This window comes from Strix uralensis, chromosome 3 (genome assembly GCF_047716275.1).
Source record: "Strix uralensis isolate ZFMK-TIS-50842 chromosome 3, bStrUra1, whole genome shotgun sequence".
Classification (NCBI taxonomy): Eukaryota; Metazoa; Chordata; class Aves; order Strigiformes; family Strigidae; genus Strix; species Strix uralensis.
In genome coordinates, this window is record NC_133974.1 from 24,970,129 (window position 1) to 24,987,967 (window position 17,839).

General features: G+C 37.9%; 1 protein-coding gene across 1 annotated transcript in view; it reads right to left on the bottom strand.

Moving 5' to 3' along the window:
• The window catches only part of CSMD1 (CUB and Sushi multiple domains 1), a 1,283,073-nt gene that overhangs the window by 507,323 nt on the left and 757,911 nt on the right, over nt 1-17,839 (bottom strand). The window lies entirely within an intron of this gene.

The window sequence follows — 17,839 nt, forward strand, 5'->3', positions numbered from 1 at the left end:
GAGGAGAAATTTACATTTTTTTTCTATATACAGTTTCAGAGAGTCCTTTACTACAATGGGATTTATAGAACTCGATGAACTTTTATCATTAGGGAGAAGATTTAGAGGAGCCTTGCTCATGTTCAAAATGAACTGTGATGTCTTATGACTTTAAGTCTATTAATCAGCGTATTTTCACTAAGGTTAAATCATACCCAAATATGCATAGTCATCTTTTTCTTCTTCATCTCAGAGAAATGGAAATAAAAATGTTTGTAAAAGTCATACATTTCCAGTGTGAATGTTTAGAAATGCACCTTAGGTGCACCTTAAAAATGTTAAGACTCTTGAATTTGTTGTTTTTGAAAGTGAAAACAGTCATTGGTAATATCAGCTTCATTTTCTGGAGCCATGAAGCACTTCAGTCTACTATACCTTCTCTACATTCCTACCTCTTTAATTGAAAAGGAAAATTTTCTCAATTTTATTTTGCGTATGTTCATTTCTAAGAGAGACTGACTCACAAAAGAATTGCTTTACTGCTGTTACTATTGTAAGAGCATATTATGCACAGCAGCTCATTACAGGACAGACAGTTTCCTACAATTCATACAACAATAAATGTTTTTAAATTATTTTTATTTTCCACAGTTTTGTTTCTCAGAATGGTTCTTTGAAAACTGCCCTTCCAACCCCAGGTATACTCCAAATTGCTCAAGAAAATGAAATCTGAAGGTTTGCTTTTTCATGATAGTTTTTAACATTGTTTTTAACAATTACACATGACTAAATAAAAGCACAAAACAGATAGTCTTTGAGATATTCTCTGCACATGTATATTCTTTAAATATATATGTTTCACAGGTGCAAATAACTGTGCAAAGCACAGAGTAATAGCAAATCAAGCTTTGTGTATATAAGCAGTTCTGGAAGCAGTACCCAAACAATTTATGACTATTAACCAAAACAGCTATATACAATTTTTTAACCCTGGCAGAACGAATGTCTTTCCAAAAGTAAACTCAGTAATTTAAAATCTTGATCTCTGATGACTCTTTCATTTTAATTTTTCATGAGTCCATTTAATTACATGGTTTAAGCATTAGCATTATACAACATTTTGGAGCAAAGATGGTTCATCTGGGTTTTTTGTTTGATTTTAAGAAGATAAGACAAGACAGACCATTTTTTTAAAAAAAAAAACAAACTCTACATGCACCTTGAAAAACCCTGGAAACAGTGACAGTCTATCTGAAATCTATACAAAGCATTGTCAGAATTCTCAAGAAAATTCAAGGTATTTGCAATTTTTCCCTGACACTGTAAGGTGCACTTGAATGAACCACTGATAATAAACAAGAGTAACTTACAGTTTAACAAAAATTTTTTAACATATACAAGTTCTTCAAGTATAATTTCAAGCGAAGAAATCCATTTTTCTGTGAATTCTATTAATATAATATGAAATACTTCTTACTGTGAGTTATTAGATTCTTGTATTCTATGGAGCAAATAATTCATATTTGAAATGATATTTGAAAATACACTCAGAGAGGCCCTAGAGAGTGCTGGCAGCTCTGTGTCCTCTAAGATGTAGGAGAGAGTTTTTCTCAGAGAATGTTGCCTGCTGGGACTACAAGGGAAAATTTTCTAATACGTTTGTCTTTCCTTCCATCATCGTACATACTAACTCAAAGAAAATACTAAATAAAGATTTAAAAACCACCTAAAGCTAAAAAAATTAAAAAATGGTTTAAAGACAATTATTATAAACTGTTACATGTACTGCCTACACATCCATACATTACCACTCAAATGTAAAACTAACTGGAAAAAAAAAAAAAAAAAAAAAAAAGAACTCAAATTATCCAAAGAAATTTATCTAAAAAAGGTAAAAGACACTTAGATTGTCAACTTCCATGAAGACCTTCTTTTCCTTCCCTGCTAGTATTTAAATAGTAATTAACTAATAATTACACAGACAATATGAAGGTAGTCACCTTTCAGACCCAGCTTCTCCCACAGTGAAGCTTTTTTTTTTTTTAAATAGTTTTTGGTTTGATTTGGCTTAAATTGGGTTCCTCCTATCTGATATGCAAGGTTTTGTAGAGAACTTGTAATTTGTGGCTGAAGATTAATTTCAAATTAGCTGTATTACAATATTAAAAGTCTATATCTATTTGTCATATATTTTCAGGGTGGCTATGAATTTCAAGTGAAAGGTGGGGTTTTTTTAGTATTGCTTGACTAATCATGAATTAGCCAAAAGGTGTACAAATGCAAGGTAGCAGGTAGTCTTTGGCACCAAGAATTTGAAGTTTTATTCCCCGGTTGTGTACTTTTCCTTAGGGGAAACAGGATAGAAATTAGTAAGAAGAAAAACATGGAAAAGTGAACTGAAAGTGAAGATGGTATGAGGCACAACTAATTGTCCATTTGTAGCGCATAACTGAGAAATAATTTGAGGAGTTATTATACAGTTTAAACATAAAAAGGGAACTGCAAAGAGGAAAGATAACTTCTGCAGTTCCACTAGGGTTAGAACAAGAACTTACAGTCTTTATCTGTAGCAAGGGAAACTTTGGTTACACAAAAAAAAAGCTTTTTAACAGTAAGAGTGATGAAGCCCTGGAAGAAATTACCCAGAGAAGCTGTGGAATCTTAGCCATTAAAAGTTTTAAAGAACATGTTAAGTTAAGGTCTGAAAACAACAGTCAAATATACTTGCCTCCTCTTTGATATAGGGTTAACTTATCAAGATCCTTTTTAAACATATTTTCTATTATTTCATAATAGTAACCAATAACCAGAAGTTCTTTGGCTGAGAAACAGTAAGTGGCTAAGAACTTTCTGAGTTTTCTAGGATTTCTAGCATATGAAATCAATTGATTACACTTATATTTAACTGAATGTGTGCAAAAAGGTAAATGGTGTGCAATACACAAGTCATATCAAAGCCAGGTAAGATGCTAGAAGCACAGCTCAGTTAACATAGTATTATGCTTGATCTAATTTACCCTCTTTAGATCTAAAATAGTTATACCCTGAGAATACTCATATGTGATTCCATAACAAGAAAGCTAATACTTGTTGTTTTGTACTTAGCACATTCTTTGTAACAGTCCTCATGTACATCTTGGATGACATAACATTTTTTTCCCGCATTACCCAGATACATAAGTATCCTGCCAGTTTGTCTTCCTACATGAAATAACCTGCAAGGTCTTAAATACTGGCTAACACTCAAAGATAAAATATTCTGACATCATCTGCTGGTACTTCCTCAAGCTGCTTCTGTTGCTACTCTGCTGAGTTCAGCTCTTGGCTGCCTTTCACTGCAGATTTTTCCCAAGAACAGATATTTGAAGGTGAAGAGGAACAGCATATTGTCCAGTACCTGGTGATCACAAGCAGGGCCTCTCCTGTCTAGTCTTAAACCCAGTGTCACTATAAGGAATGTATTTGAACAGTTATCTAGTTTTGCTACAGTACAGGAAAAAAATTAATATTTTCTGTATGTTCAGAAAGAGTGGAACAGAAATATCTATTACAAAGACTGACACTTAGATTTACATATTTTGCAGAGTTCAGTAAGAAAGTGATATATTTGCAATAACATTCACAGGATAATTCTTGAAGGGAATTAGCAAATTTATCTCAGTACAGTGCAGAATTCACCCATTTTCTTTTGCTTTAGTTTCATTGCTCTGATTTGTTTCAGTTGAGTACTCCTGTTCTGAAGCAAAGTATTTTTTTTAAATCAGATTACAGACTCCAATCGAGTGCCCTGTTTGTTTTGCCCTAGTGCCTCAGTCTTTCTGGGTTCTCCTCCATGACACAATTATGGAAGTACTACCATTTTTTGGCTCAGGAAGAAATGATCTACAATTTCACATTTGGCAGCATCAGTCAGTATTCTCTCTGGATTCTGCTTATAGATAAAACATTTCTTTCTTATCACTATAAGTCATGTGGGAGAAGTAAATAGATCGTTAGCTATCTCTAGGTTTTCTTCTGCTTCACTATGGCCTATCACACCATGAATTCTTTCTAAAAGTTTAGTATTTATGAGAAAAAGAAAAAACATTCTCAACCTTACCATTCACTTTAGTTTATGAAGGGAATTCTATAACATTCTTTGATAAAACAAGGCCCCAGGCCAAATAACCTAGGAGGATCCTTGCAAGCTTTGCTTCTTAGCAACCTACTTCTTAACTTTTACAGAAGCATCGCAATTTTACATAGGATCTCTATTTTAAACCAACTCACTGGAATAATCCAACCCTCTGCTGTTTCTGTATTCACTGCCTGAAAAGCATTCTGTCTAATACACTATCCCAGTGTTTCTCTCACTAACAGCTTTCAAAATCTTCCCAACTAATCAGTATTATAACTCCAGAGAGCTTCACAGCAGGCATAGATGTTTCTACTATATGGCTATCTGTAAAAGCTGTAGGTTCATGATCACTTGGCTTCCTTGTTCCATCAATCCAGCAAAGTACTGCCTGTCATTATCAGACCTTCCACCTGCTCCCTGTGCTGGAGATCTCTGCATGCAGTACTAGTGAAAAAATGGCACAGCCCCAAGATAAATTGGTGTCACAATAGATTTTTAAACAGATCTTTCTCATTCTATGTGTATAAGCTGACAGAGAATCTGCAAGTTTAAAAAGAAGCACAACCATTTGTTTTCCATTAACCTTCTGCATGTCTCTTAGCTGGCCCCTTGCCTTAGCTCCTTTGTGCTATCAATATATGATATATCATAATAAAACAAGTTCAGCAGGCATCAAGTCTTCAATGCCTGCGAATGTCCTCCATAGTTCTGGAAAACAGTATCAACACAGTTTGCACTATGAATATACACTATCACAGAACACACTGAGGAGTAGCAGTATGTAGGGATTGTCTCTAAAAAATCATGAGATCCACTCAGTTCTTTGTTTGAATGCCACTCCAACTATAGTCTTTCTAATATAGCGTCAAAAGCTGATATATGGTTCTTCTCCATTAACATATCCATAGTGCCTCTCAGTGGGATGATCAAAATACTCATCAGAAAACCCTATTCTGAAGTCAGTATTTGACTGTCTTTTCATGTTTTGTAGAGAAATTAAATGTGTAGTTTGGACTGAAAACATCTCTAAAACACAGCTCTTTCCTACACTGATCATTTGACTGTTATCCATCACACAGCTGAACTTGAATGGACTCTTCCCTTGCATGGTAGATAATGGAGAAACTGCAAGTGTGGTAATACTGACAGCCCAGTATTTGATGTCTCTGATTTCTTCCCATGCAAAAACTGACTATGCAAATGATTTCACTCTGTGCCAAATATAAAATAATAGTTTCAAGTGATTTTGTGATTGCACATAGTTTCCTTGATGATGTGCATGTTTCCCTGAAACTGGCATATCTCCATCACTCCATATAATTTGTGTATCTCAATCAGTCATGCATATACTGTTATTTTAAATTCTTAGGTCTGCATTCTGCTGTTCCCTCTATATTAGTACTAGCTGGTTTAGAGATTAGTGAAACCTACAGTTTCTTCAACATTTTCCAAATCCATATTTTTGCATTGGAAAATATGAAGTGCACTGAAGATGCATCAGTTTCATTACATCAGAACAGCATGGAAAACAACTGTCTTAGAAGTTAGCCCTGGGTAGCCTTGGGACAGTAATCCCTTCGAACAAGGACTGTGGAAGACCTGGCATTGAGTGGGTGTAACGCGATTCTTGACAAAGAGTAGCTACTAACTCTGGGGGAATGTTCCTTTGGGGGAATGTTCCTTGCTTTGGAGGTATTTCAACATGTAATTTAAATTTAATCTTTCATTTTGCAGGTAGTTTGGGGGAAAACAGTGACATGTATAAAAATGTGTACCAAGATGATACACTTCTTTTCAACCACAAATACAGTATTTTGAATAGTTCTAGGGAGGATAAAACCATGCCAAACAAGAGCTGAAGAATGAATGGCTGTTACTAGATCAGCATCTGCTTAGTGCTGACATGAAGCAGGTATGCCTGAGCCTTCTTAGCAACATGGAAACTTTACCAGACACTCAAGAAAGAAGTATTACCTGTAGCAACGTGATTAGAACTAAGTAAAAGCTACCAGCCTTAATGAGCTTTTTCTTGTTTCTTCTGAAAATGCTCAGGAATCAAGGGTTCATAATAATATGTTCCTATATGGTGACTTAGTAGCAAGACTTTTTAATAAAATGCCCTTGTGTTAAGAAAAATCTGTATGTAATCTGAGTCTTTGTCAAACATCTCACTCTGCTGGCACTGACAAATTGTACCTAAACTTTGGACTGGGAGTCTTGAAGACAGAGCTATATCCTAGGGTCCAATTCTTCTGTACTCTTGGTAAGTGTAGCTTTTTTAGATACATATATTTTCTTTTTGTCACTCTAAATCAACTTTTGGGATTTGCTTTAATTTTTGAGAAAAATAAGTATTTTGTTACACCAAAACAGACAAGATATTCCATCTCTCTTAGGAATGCATGTTGCCTTTATGAGATGGCATTTTTAACAACAAATTCAAAGATTATTTCTAATGATGTCAAACACTGTAAAAAAAAAAAAAAAAAGCTTGAAGGGTCTAAAACTGAGAGAAACAGAGACAGTTTTATCTTAAGGATATGCTGAACTCAATACATAAACCAAATTACTTTGATTATTAATTTTAGAGATATTACAGGAGCAGCTATTTTAAGCAGCTAGCTCTTAGAGGATATACATGGCACATTCACAAGGAAACAGTCTGAATGTTTTCTCCTGCTCTTTCCTTATCACATGATATAGACTAATATTAAGCTAATAAACGATATAATAATTTTAGTACAGAGAAAAAAGTATCTATTCAAAAAAATTAAAGCTTTTTTCCAGAGAGGCTAAATATAAATTCAATGCATGGGAAGACATCAAATATTGATTTCATTATTACGGTTTTCATTGGATTAAAATTCTCCTTTTTGATCAAACAACCTACATTTAGAAAAGAGAAAATACAGACCAGTGATTAATGGTGTTGGGTAGGTTTTTTTTCTCAGGTGCCAATGTAAGATACATTAGCGAACTGAAGTTTTGAGACAGTCTGAAAAATCAGACTGGAAAAGGATCGTTTAAGTGAATTCCCAGAAAGGGAGCTATTCACAGTCAACAGTCACATATGAAACTTAGTCCAAAAGAATCTTACTTCTAATAGAAGAAAGATTTAGTCCTTCCTACTTCACAAACAAACATTCTCTGAGAACTTATCTCATTGTAGACTTGAACAGATTTTACCACATAGCTGACTAAGTGTCCTTGAAATGTAAATCAATTATACTAAACAAAAGTTCTGGGGAAAAAAAAGTTTAATACACTCTTAATCAAATCTAAAAAAGTCAAAATAAAAGACTCAAATGACCTTCCGATAGTACAATGACTGTACTGATAGGATTTTGGGAAATCTGTAATTACGGTATGAAAGCGAGGAAGAAACACACAATGTGAAAGAACAAAAAACAAGAGAAAAGACAAATGAACAAGCATAGCCTACCTACAGCAACCATGACAGGCTCACTAATACAGTTAAGAAAATTCTTTATGTCCCTAAGGTACGTCATATTGTTTAACATGACTTAGCTAATTAATTTCCTAAGTGTTCATGATTTTTTTGGTTTAGAAAAAATAGCAGTAGGAAAAAAATAAACACATGGGAAAAAAAGTTATATTTAGTTTTAGCTGTAGACCAGTACTAGTTGGTCAATATTTTAAGATAGCTAAAATCACATAAGTGGTCACTGGAATTTTCAAATAGCACCAACTCACAATAAAAATTCAGTAACTGGTGAAAATTACATACAATGAGAGATTTAAAGAGCCCAAGCTCCTTAGTTTATCTAGGAGACTGAGACATGACTTGGTGCTTCTAAAAGGGGAATTATAAGGTTAACAGAAGACTTTTTACTCTTTTGAGGGAAAACAACACACCACTACTGGACACAGAATCATCAAACCAGACTAATACAATTGAGAAGATAGGACTGCATATTTAACAGTGGTCTTGTTAACCACACAAAAGAACGGTCAAGGGAGATGAAGGATTATCTGTTTGTTGATGTTTTCATATCAAGACTGGATTACTTCCTTGATAATAAAATTTAACAAAACACAAATTATTGTCTCAGTACTGTTCAACGGGAAATTATATTCGGCATCACTTAAGAGTTAGAATATAAGAGTTTCTTCTAGCTTTTTGATTTTATCAATTGCTTTTATTATTTTTTTTTCTAAACTTACTCTAAGTGACAATTATAATTGAAACCACTGACTAAAAGTACCATGCATCAAGGAAGTATCACAAATCCTTTTCACTTATTTCAAACACCATTTTTAAGGTTTTAAAGAATGCATAGGAAGGACAAACTGCACTTATATGCAGAGTCACTGAATTACAAAAATTCACTGAAAGAACTACTTTACCTAACAGTTGATTTTACATTATTGCACTCACAGTTTTCCATTAGTACACATTTATTTCAGCAGCCTCTATTATACTCATTGTTTGACTTCAGGATTATCTGTTTGTTAAATACTGAATTATTCACGGTAGTCAAACACAGCAGATAGGTAACTTCTGGTACATAATGATCAAAATACCTAATACTTCCTTGAAACTCTCTGTTAACTTGCCAAAAATAGCATACTTAATTTGTAACACTCTACAACAGAGATCTGATTCTTACTGTAAAAGTGAAACACACCCATTAATCAAATTGCGCTTTGGAATCTTTCTTATTTTATTCTCTTTCTAGGAATTTTGAAATAAAAGATTAGTTTTAGTTAGCATAGAAAAAAATATTGTGATTATTTCTCTTAAAATGAAACCCAAAGATACTAAAAAAAACCTTCTTCTATTGTTCTGGAAATAAGTGAAAGCTAAACAAGCATGGTAAACGTGATGTAAATATGCAAAAGGAGAGGATTCATTATCACACCTTTTGAGTCATTCTGTGTATATTGGTGAATTTTGTTGCTGGGAAGCGCTAGGTTTTCATCTCATAGTGAGACTCTTAATGCTACTTCACGTCTGGGGAATTTATGCATTTATGAAGCACTGATGTAAGACAAATCATATACTCTACAACTTGCACCGAATATATGCAGAGTCTTTGTATATCAGCTTAGGCAAGGGCAGAGGGTTGAAAAAAAAAGTTCACAACTGAGTGAATGTAACATCTTTTCCCCTATGGCAATGCCATCACAGAACAAGGCAGAACAAGAACTGAGTCCAATTATATCCACTAGGAGTGTTGATTTTCATGAGACCAACGTTGCTGATATGGCAGACATGAAGCAGACAAGGCAAAGCATGTCACTGCACTGTAATTTGTTCTGGTGGTTTTCAGGGCCATTTAAACCAGGTCTTCTTCTGTCTAGAAACTGTGAAAGTATAAAAAAAATTCCACAGATTGACTGGGAAGTTCAGGCATAACTATTTTTATTGATGAAATTAACATCGAAAGATCAAAAATAAAAAGAAAGTAATGAGGGGAAAAAAGAAAGGGTAAAAAACCCCAAATCCTTCACTCTATACCTGTTCATTTTTAAAATTTAAAAATTTTCTTTAACCTCCTAGTCTGGCCTGATGGAAGATGGGACAATAAATATGAATCAAGGGGAAATCCAAACAACCATCAGTTAGGTATACCTTTTATACTGCATTGTTTTACTTATACATTCAGCTTACCAAGCATTTTAAAACTATATTTAGTTAATGCATTCAAGTGTAGAATTCTAATACACTGCTTTCATTTTTTATTTTCATGAGCTTGTTTTCTTCAATATGTTAAAATTTGGGGCACTAAGTACTTCAAAAATGCAATTTAGAAAGATTTGAAAAATTTGCTGAACAAATGAACTATGCATAGTTTTAAATCTAACTGGTAGTTCCAATATTTTAATGAATTAAATTACAATAATTCTGTTTGTCTGTTCAAAAAGCAAACAAAGAAAAGAATTAAATTGGCTGTTTGCTAGTATTGGTTTTAGCTGACGGGAAAAGGACAAGTTGCAGCAATAATGTAGCTATGATTACATAATAATAAATATGATGTAAATTTGATATGAGTTGAAAAGAATAATTAAAGTATGTGTATGCTAACTGTAGAAAAAGTCTGATAATCTGAATTCTTAATAGGAAAAGGAAAACAAAGTCTCTTATCCTGTTGTTGCTTAAAGAGGTGTGCAGTGCTGGCTCCCATATTGACTTGCCTTTGAAAAGCCAGTGACATTGCTAGACATGTTAGGTTAGGCAATAAGAAGCTCACCTGTGCACACAAAGGAGCACAGGGAGATGATGGTAGATGGGAGAGACAAATACCACCTTGCCCTGGCTCCTCCCAGGACCATCACAGGTGCCCTCAGCCCATCACAGGTCCATCTCCACAAGCCCAGAAAAAGCCAGAGGGTCCTGGGCAAGCGAGGAAACCACAAAATCCAATGTAGAGACACAACTTCTACCTGAGCCTCCCCAGGGTTGTCTCAGGGGCTGGGGGCCACCCCACACCAGGAGCTCTCCAGCCACCTCACAGACTGACGGGGTCCTGGCCCAGGAGTATGGAGCTCATCGTGGGGTACAGGAGAAGAGCATTTTTGGATTGCAGAGGCTAATTATGGAGTATTTATGGGAGGAAGCAACATCAGGGAAAATTATGAATTCAGGGAGTTTGTGGAGGAATAGATATGCAAAAATATAGAAGTAATGGAGAGGAAACTTTTCCTGTGTGAGGGACTCTATTTTCTGTTCATGTGTGTTTATGGGGGCCTGAGCGCAGCACCTGGAGTCAGACCATGGGCTGGAGGGCTGTGTGTCTGTGGTGCAGCACCTTGAGTGAGTGTGGGTGCACAAATGAGCATGTGAAATCTCCCAAAGATCCAGGCTTGGTGAAGAGGTGAAGTAGCCTGGGATGGGGGCAGGAGAGCGTGTGTGTCTCAGAGGGTGAGGCACCTGGAGAAGGTGGCTACTGGAGGGGCCAGACAGACCCAGCCAACTGCTGGGAAGACCATCAGGCCTGGGGGTTCACTGAGACCCACTTGTGTGTGTGTGTTTGTGTGTGTTCACATGTAGGTCTGAGTACCAGCAACTGCAGTGGGACTGCAGCCTCAGGGCCTCATGCCCTGGTGCCAACAGCTGGTGAGACGGATCCAGGGGCAGCTATAGGGAAGACTGAGTGTCTCAGCCCAGCTGATGGGGGGACCCACATAGTCCATGTATTTATTTGCCACTAACAGATCTCCATACCAGAGAGGAGAGCCAGAGAAGAGAAACAGGATGAGGCCATTGGTGCTGTCTGTATTCATATGAGTACAGAGTGTGTCTGTCAGTGTTAGTTGGTGTGGCCAGATGTGAATAGAATATCATCCAAGTATGGTGTTTACCTGTGCTCTCTGTGTGTCTGCCTGCTGGTAATACAGCACTAGAGTTTCTGGCTGCATCTGGGTGCACAGGGCTGCTGGGTTCCACTATTCAACAGTGTGTGCTGCTTCTTTCAGGGGTTCTTCTGTTTGTTTTTTTTTTTTTTCTCTTGGTGTGGATTGCTTGGGGCTTTTTTGGTTGGGTTTTTTTGGTAACTCACACAATCTCATGACAAGATATAAAAATGAAATAGCAATAGGATTGGCTATATGTTACTGTTATTAAATAATATTTGGGACTATTTTAAGGTAAATCTGATTAACTTCAAAAAATGAAGCAATTTTCGCTCTGTAGGAGCCAAGTGACTTGTTTTGAACGAGAGAAGAATTTAGAGTCTCAAAAGAGAAAGTAACAATAGGTACTATTTAATTTTCAATTAGCTCAATGATGATACTTTTTGGAAGCAAAACAAAGTCTCAAGATTACATCTCACTTGTAAAGACAGGCCAAAGTAGTATAGCAAAAAACGCCAATTTCATCTGCTTCAATCAGTCTTTAGCTGTCTAAAACTGAATTAAATCTCCATAGTTCCGCTGTTCATCAGTTTATAACTTTAGTTCATTAAGTTTATAATTCATTATTATATGCTTTTTCCACCATAAAAGCGATTAAATTTAGTATTACAAAAACACTTTTCAAAATACAAAAAATTCAAAAGAAGCTTTTATACTAATGAAATCAGAGGTCTGAGGCACATATTAAATAAGCATTCTTTTGCATTTGCCCAAACAGACTGAGTAGGGCCAGAAGCAGCTGCTATCTGCATGGCAAAGGGAAACATTGAATAACTGTTGCATGATACACCATGGGGAGAGATCATTACCTGTAGTGACTTCCAGGACTGAGGAATCCCGGTCCTTCTTAACCTAATTCCCAGTGAAACCACAAGAGATGTATGAGATCTAAATAAATAAATTGATATTAAAATTATCAAAGTATCAAAATATATTTGTGTATTTGGTTTGCATGAAGGTTTTGATAGGGGGGGGCTACAGGGGTGGCTTCTGTGAGAAGCTCCTAGAAGCTTCCCCCATGACCGACAGAGCCAATGCCAGCTGGCTCCAAGATGGACCCACCGCTGGCCAAGGCCAAGTCCATCAGCGATGGTGATAGCACTTCTGTGATAACATATTTAAGAAGGGAAAAAAAGTGCTGCACAACAGCAGCTGGGAGAGAGAAGTGAGAATACGTGAGAGAAACAATTCTGCAGACACCAAGGTCAGTGAAGAAGGAGGGAGAGGAGGTGCTCCAGGCACCGCGGAGCAGAAATTCCCCTGCAGCCTGTGATGAAGACCATGGTGAGGCAGCTGTGCCCCCTCAGTCCATGGATGTCCACAGTGGAGCAGATCTCCACCTGCATCCCGGGGAGGACCCCACGCTGGAGCAGGTGGATGTGCCCTGAAGGAGGCTGTGACCCCGTGGGAAGCCCACACTGGAGCAGGCTCCTGGCAGGACCTGTGGCCCCATGGAGAGAGGAGCCCACGCTGGAGCAGGTTTGCTGGCAGGACTTGTGACCTGTGGGGGACCCACACTGGAGCAGTCTGTTCCTGAAGGACTGCAGCCTGTGAGAAGGACCCACACTGAAGAAGTTCGTGGAGGACTGTCTCCCATGGGAGGGACCCCACGCTGGAGCAGGGGAAGAGTGTGAGGAGGAAGGAGCATCAGAGACAACATCTGATGAACTGACCACAATGCGCATTCCCCATCCCTCTGCTCCACTCAAGCAGAGGAGGTAGAGAATTCGGGAGTGAAGTTGAGCCCACAAAGAAGGGAGTGGGGGGAGGGTGTTTTAAGATTTGAGTTTATTTCTCATTACCCTACTCTGATTTGATTGACAATAAATTAAATTAATTTCCCCAAGCCAAGTCTGGTTTGACCATGATGGTAATCAGTGAGTGATCTCTCCCTGCCCTTATTTCATCCCATGAGATTTTTATTATATTTTCTCTTCCCTGTCTAGCTGAGGAGAGGGAGTGATAGAACACCTTAATAGGCACCTGGCATCCAGCCAAGGTCAACCCACCACAGTCCTTATGATGCAGTCTGCAAATGCACAAGCTACCACTTTTTGAGGAATATGTTTTTGTAATTTGTTTGTCAATAAGATTTATACCTGACAGGTATTAAAAAAAAATCTATGAGCTATAAGGACTCTAGAATACAAGAACTTACTATCCAGCAAGGTGTAATTGGCTGCTTTCATTTAATATCTAAGGTCTATAATCAAAATCACTGACTTCTCTATTCCTCCAAAACAATGGAGACTATTATTCTTGTGTGGCATAATTATATAGCTTTACCACACACACAAAAAAAATCACTTTATGAGTGAACCATGCAAACAATCATGAAAAGACAGAACGGACTGATTTTAAAGGACTCTTCCTTCTAAGCAAGAAGAAAAAGTCTAAGTAATGTAGGAAAGTGGAGTCCTGATTGCCCTGAGGATGTTGCCCAAGATCTAGAACCCTGGGAAAACAGAAGAATCAAAAAACTTCTTCAGATTTGGTCAGCCTGGTGATGTGTACTTGTCTATTAGTAAAGTGAGAGTTTAATGGTTACTTTGGAAAGTCTATGTATTTACTATAACTGTCTCAAATACATAATACTTCAACTACATATCAATCCCAACTATATGTGGGCATTCTGGGATAGTCTGTCTAAATTACTGGGAATAGTTGCCCATGAGGAAAATGTTTCTCAGAGTCATATAGCCTATACTACAGGATTTGCCAGGAGGACAAATATAAGAATTGCAACTGAATAAAATCAGACATTAGAGGCATCCTATCACTGCCAGGGTTTTGAGCCAGAAAACAAGATCATGTATTTAATGATAGGTTCAAATAATTATTTTACTTGAGAAAAGCACCTCAGATGGAAATATCTATCACAGTTGTTGAATTTTAGTAGAAATAAGCTTCTGAAAACAAAAACATAGAGCAGAGGCTGAGAGCACTGGGGTATTTTATCCTGGAGGAGAGAAGGCTAGGGGTAGGAATCTTATTGGTGTGTATTCATACCAGATGAGATGAGAGGGTGTAAAGAATCATAGAATCATAGAATGGTTTGGGTCAGAAGGAACCTTAAAGATCATCTAGTACCAACAACTTCTGCCATGGGCACGGACACATTCCACTAGATCAGGTTGCCCAAAGCCCCATCCAACCTGGCCTTGAAAACTTCCAGGGACGGGGCAGCCACAACTTCTCCAGGCAACCTGTTCCAGTGCCTCACCACCCTCACAGGGAAGAATTTTTTCCTTATATCTAATCTAAATGTACCCTCTTTAACACCGTTACCCCTCATCCTGTCACTACAGTCCCTGATAAAGAGTCCCTCCCCGCTTTCCTGTAGGCCCCCTTTAGATACTGGAAGGCCGCTATAAGGTCTCTCCAGAGCCTTCTCTTCTCTAGGCTGAACAACCCCAACTCTCTCAGCCTGTCCTCATCAGGGAGGTGCTCCAGTCCCCTGATCATCTTCATGGCCTCCTCTGGACCCACTTGAGCAGGTCCATGTCCTTCTTATGTTGGGGTCCCCAGAGCTGGACACAGCACTGCAGGTGGGGTCTCACGAGAGCGGAGTAGAGGGGGAGAATCACCTCCCTTGACCTGGTGGTCACACTTCTCTTGATGCAGCCCAGGATATGGTTGGCTGTCTGGGTTGCGAGTGCACATTTTTGGCTCATAGTCAGTTTTCCATTCACTAATACCCTCAAGTCCTTGTCTCCAGGGCTGCTCTCAATCCACTCATTGTCCAGCCTGTATGTGTGCTTGGGATTGCCCTGACCCATGTACAGGGCCTTGCACTTGGCCTTGTTGAACTTCATGAGGTTTGCACACGCTTATCTCTCAAGCCTGTCAAGGTCACTCTGGATGGCATCCCGTCCCTTCAGCATGTTCACTGCACCACACAGCTTGGTGTCTGTGGTGGTGCAATTCCTCCCCCTGCTCTCTTTGCTATGCTATTTGGTGCTTGGTGTGACTCCAGCCCTGCTCCTGGGCCACATGCCAACCAACCTAGGGCGGTATGGATTGAAAATGGCAGTGGACCAGAACGTTAAGGCACTGCCTTGATGTGCCTGGCTCCTGCCCTCCCTGTTACTTGGGAGTGGTAGTAACAATGCATCACCTCCTGACAGCCTGGTACATATATACCTGGGGCGTGGCTGAGGGAGGGCGGTAACAGAACTGTACATTCAGCAAGTTCTGGGCCTGCACAACTAGTGGAAAGCACCAGAATATTTCATCACTTGATATGCCCAGAGTGGAAAAGTACCTGATGAAAGTCAGTTATCTTGGACCCTATAAACAGCAAGCCTAAGTGAGACCCTTTGATGTCTCCTGGATCTCAGCAGGCCTGTGACCAGCATCTCCCCTGAGTTGAGATGCCTCTCAGGTACCAAAAAACCTTAAGGTATCATCTGCCATTAGAGCTGACACAAGGCCAGGGCAAAGTCAACCCTCTCAAGTCTCATTTATCTCCCATTGAGGAATGCCAATGCATTGTGAGTATTTACTCTAAACTCAGGAAGAAGGAAATTTTAACTATGAGCTAGCTTGTCTTTAACCCACTCACTCTCTCCACCTACCAATGTGTTTAGGTATGCGCAGTTATTTTCACGAGTGTGTGTACATATTTATTTTACTGGATCCAAATACTTTAATCTGTTTGTATGTTTGTGTGTCTTGTGTTTGTGAATGCGCATGTATATATGTATTGATTTAAGGTACCGAATAGTAAGTAGTGTGAATCTTATCATCTTCGAATCTGTAGTTAAGTCGCTATTTTAATTTTAACATATTTTACTGAATTATTTTTGTAAATCTTTAAACTGGTTAATGATGAAGTGCTGCTAGTCATTAATAAATCTTGATTTACTGCTAAATCATTACAGTATTAATACTTTCATCCACGACAGTGTCGTCAGAAAACTTGCTGAGGGTGCACTCAATCTCACTGTCCATGTCTTCAACAAAGATGTTAAATAGCACCGGTCCCAACACTGACCCCTGAGGAATGCCACTGGTCACTGCTCTTCACTTGGACATCAAGCTGCTGGCCACAACTCTTTAAGTGCAACCATCAAGCCAATTCCTTACCCACTGAGTGGTCCATCTGACAACTCCATGTCTCTCCAACTTAGAAACAAGGATGTCAGGTAGGACAGTGTCAAATGCTTTGCACCTGAAGCAAGGAAGTAAGAAGATGGAGCAATACTCTTCACAGTGATATCAAGACATAAAGCACTAAGCACAAATGGAAATGCAGGCAGTTTCACTTAAAAATAAGTGAAAGCCTTTTTACTGTGAGGGTAAACACCGGCACAAATTTCCCAGATAGGTCGTGGAGTCCCTGACCTTGGATGTATTCAAACCCATCTGGACATAGTCCTGGGTAGCTCTAGTGACCCTTCTTTGAGGAGGGCACTGGACTACATGAGCTCCAAAGGTCCCTTCCAACATCTGCTGTTCTGTGATTTGTGGTACTAGGAGGCTTATCTAGCTGTAAACATCATTGTTACTTCTGCTTAAAATAAAAACCCGGATTACTGCTTAGTTCTCAAATACACATGTAATAGAAAGAATTACTAATGCTGTGTAATAAAAAAGAATTAATGAAGCTGTTAGATTAACCACATTTTGATATCACTCTGAATTTTGATCCTATGTGTGTTGAAAGACTGTCTCCTAGGTTTTAACACAGTTTATAATGTTTATATCACTAACATAGGAATTTAATTGCTATCGACTCTGATAAGATAGCTGTGGCTCATGTAATTTAGATATCTTTGTATTTAATACAGTAAATTGTACAAACCTTCATTTTAAAAGGATGATTTAAGTTAAGAAAGGAAATTTCCATAATTGTAAGAGTTTGAATTGTAATAAGATACTTCCACTTGTCATTCACGTGCCGTATTCTACATCAGTCAAGTTTACCCTTACACCCAATATCTGATGTATTATGCAGAGTAACAGATATATATCTAAAATAATGATCTCCCCAGACATTTCCCTTAATCTTTAATTCCATAGTGAGTATATGGCTAGAGATAAGATATATTGAAAAAGAACAAAAAGTGTTGGTTGTAACCAGTGTTGGTTACACTATTCCAAACTTTCCTTTGCTGTTCTTTAGATTCCTAGTTTTCTGGTGCATCATCAAGATGATCCACATTGTTTTCATGATCTCCTGTTAATAGTCTTAAGACAGAGTTAACATAAGCAGTGCATTTAAATTCATAGTCACCAATAGTGGTATTACATATACGTGCTCATTAAACTTTGTAGAAATAAGTTACAAGTACAAAGGTTCACAGAATACATACTCGTCTTGAGTTGCCAAAATAAAATGGAATTTCACAGATTTCATTTTTA